The 2,799-nt window shown below is 54.3% G+C and overlaps 1 pseudogene; it reads right to left on the reverse strand.

Annotated features, from left to right (window-relative positions):
• Positions 1-2,298: 2,298 nt before the first annotated feature.
• On the reverse strand, positions 2,299-2,407 carry LOC137353246 (U2 spliceosomal RNA; annotated as a pseudogene).
• Between the last annotated feature and the right edge of the window lie 392 nt (positions 2,408-2,799).

The raw sequence follows: 2,799 nt of genomic DNA on the forward strand, positions 1-2,799 counted from the left end.
TGAGCTTCCACGTCCCTCTGCCAACCCGCTGGTCGTCCTGTAAGTGACAGTCGGCCAGTAAGAGGCAGTGGTCGGAGAAGAACACCGGCTTGACGTCGGTGGATCCGACCGTGACAGCACGGGACACAAACAGGAAGTCAATCCTGGAACGGGCAGACCCGTCCGATCTTGACCATGTGTATCTGCGCTGCGCTCCGTCTGCAGGTTTGCTGAAGACGTCGTGCAGTTTGGCATCTTTAACTGTTTCTATTAGGAATCTGGACGTAGCGTCCAGTTTGCTGTCGTCACTGCCGGATCGTCCAGCCGCATCGATGATGCAGTTGAAGTCACCGCCTAGGATGACCGGCCTGGACGTCGCCAGCAGCAGTGGGAGCTGCTGGAAGACGGTCAGCCGCTCGCTGCGTTGTACTGGGGCGTACACGTTGATCAACCGGAGCGGAGCGTTGTTGTACATCACGTCTGCTACGAGGAGGCGGCCGCCCACCACCTCCTTAACTTCGGAGATGGTGAAGTTACCTCCCCGCAGCAGAATACCCAGGCCGGAGGAACGGCAGTCATTACCCCCCGACCAGATCGATGGCCCGTGGGACCACCATCGCGACCACTGCCTGTAGGTGCTGAGGTGTGGTATTCCACACTCCTGCAGAAACAGTAGGTCAGCTTTGACCTTGGCAAGGTAATCCAAGGTTGAAACACATCGCGTAGTAGATTTAATGCTACGCACATTAATGGAAGCAATTCTTACACCCATTTTTTACTAAAAATTAGTTGTTGCTTCCCATACCATTTGTCCTCGCTAGTCCCAGTCCTTCCCCTTCGGGATGTTCCTGCATACCCATCGTATGCGCAAGCAGTTTCACGTTGGTTGGGCTCAGAAACCCCTCCTGATTTTTCATGCAGGGTTTGTGCCGCTCAGGTGACATCGGGGGGGTCTTGTAGGCAGAGAGGATTGGGTTGTCCTCAGCTGCTTCCATCTGTTCCTCCTCGAAAACATCACAGCTCCCGGTCTCCCGGAGCTCAGGCGCGCCAGACGTGTCTTTGCTCCCGGTGTCGCAGAGCTGAGATGCGTTGGCCACTTCGTTACGTGTGGGGCATTGGGGTTGGGGCACGCTGGGCCCATCACAGCTTCCAGTGCCCGGGGGCTGGGATGCTTTATCATCCATCTCGGAGTTCTGCCGCCTCTTTTGAAGGGGCTGTCGTTCCAGCATTTCCCCGTCCAGTGAAGAGGAGTTGTTGCAGTCTGATTCAGAAGAGAGCCTCCTCTTGCCACTCGTTTGGGTGGTGGCTTTGGGATGTTTTTTCTTTGTGGTTTTCCTCTGGACCACTTGCCACTGACCTGTTTGTCCATCTGCTGCCTCCTCCTCCATTGATTCTGTCTGTGGAGGAGGGGTTTCCGGGCGCTGGGTAGGTGCTGGGTCGTTGGTTTCAGCCGCCTCCCCTTCCTTCTCAGGTTGATGTTCCTCACTGCGGAGAAGGTTGCTGGTCTCCTTTCGAACAGCGGACGCCTTCGTCGAACCTTCTCCCGGCCTTTCCTTGGACCTTGCCGCCTGAGCATAGCTGAGGCAACGTTTGGGACAAGTCTTGTAGAGATGGCCTGCCGCACCGCACAAGTTGCAACACTTAGTCTGCTTACAGTCCTTGGTCTGATGGCCTTCATCCTTGCAGTTCTTGCAAACAACCGTGCTGCAGTTGGCTGCCATGTGACCAGATTTGCCACAGGTGCGGCAAACTCTGGGCTGCCCAGCGTAGACCAAGAAGCCTCGACTTCCCCCGATAGCGAAGCTGGAGGGAGGGTGGATGATGGCTCCACTGGGATCTACCTTCAAGGTCACCTTGACCTGCCGCTTGCTGGTCCAGATCCCAAAGGGGTCCTTGACATCAGTGCTGCTGCCGGCCACCTCGACGTACCTGGCGAGAAAGGTGAGTACATCCACCACCGGAACATGGGGGTTGTGGAGGTGAATGGTCACCACCCGGTCCCGTTGTGACGGAAGCGTGAAGAGCGGCTCCGCTGTGAGGATCGACAGTGGCGCCCGGTCCCCCTTCTCCTTGAACGCCTTCAGGAACTTGATGCATCCCGCCACGTTCCGGAACGTCACGTCGAAGTATCCACTGCTGGGGAAATCCTGCAGGCAGAAGACGTCCGTCGCTTGAAATCCGCAGCAATCGAAGAGAATTTTCTTGATGAAGAAGGTGCGATCGACCGGTGCATCTCCTTCCTTGTCCTTCACAACCACCCGAACGGTGTTGCGCACTCCCTGGCCCGAAGCTCAAAAATTGGTTATAGCCATTTTACTCAAAGCTTCCCCAGGATCAAAAGGAAATGATCATGGTCTCTTCTCAATCAAATAAGCACTGATAAGAACAGATACTGCACTTGATCTGAGCCAAAAGGCCAAGAAGCAATCCACAGATACTTGCTAGAAAATGTAGAGGATCCAACAAGGGAAGGTGCAGTGCTGGACCTAATTCTGGGGAATGAAGCCGGACAGGTGGTTGATGTGTTGGTGGGGGCACATTTTGGTGATAGCGACCACAACATGGTACAATTTAAGCTTGTTATGGAGAAAGAAATAGACAAGTTGCAAAAAAAGGTTTTGGATTGGGGGAGAGCGAATTTTAGTAAAATAAGTTAGGATCTGGCCAAGGTAGACTGGAAAGAGTTACTTGTCGGGAAATCTACAGAAGAGCAGTGGGGGGCATCCAAAAAGGATATGGGGAGGGTACAGGCCCAACATGTTCCCTCTAGGGTAATAGGTAGGAGCAACAAGCCCAGAGAACCATGGATGACCAGAAACA

This window comes from Heterodontus francisci, chromosome 40 (assembly GCF_036365525.1).
Source record: "Heterodontus francisci isolate sHetFra1 chromosome 40, sHetFra1.hap1, whole genome shotgun sequence".
Taxonomy (NCBI): domain Eukaryota; kingdom Metazoa; phylum Chordata; class Chondrichthyes; order Heterodontiformes; family Heterodontidae; genus Heterodontus; species Heterodontus francisci.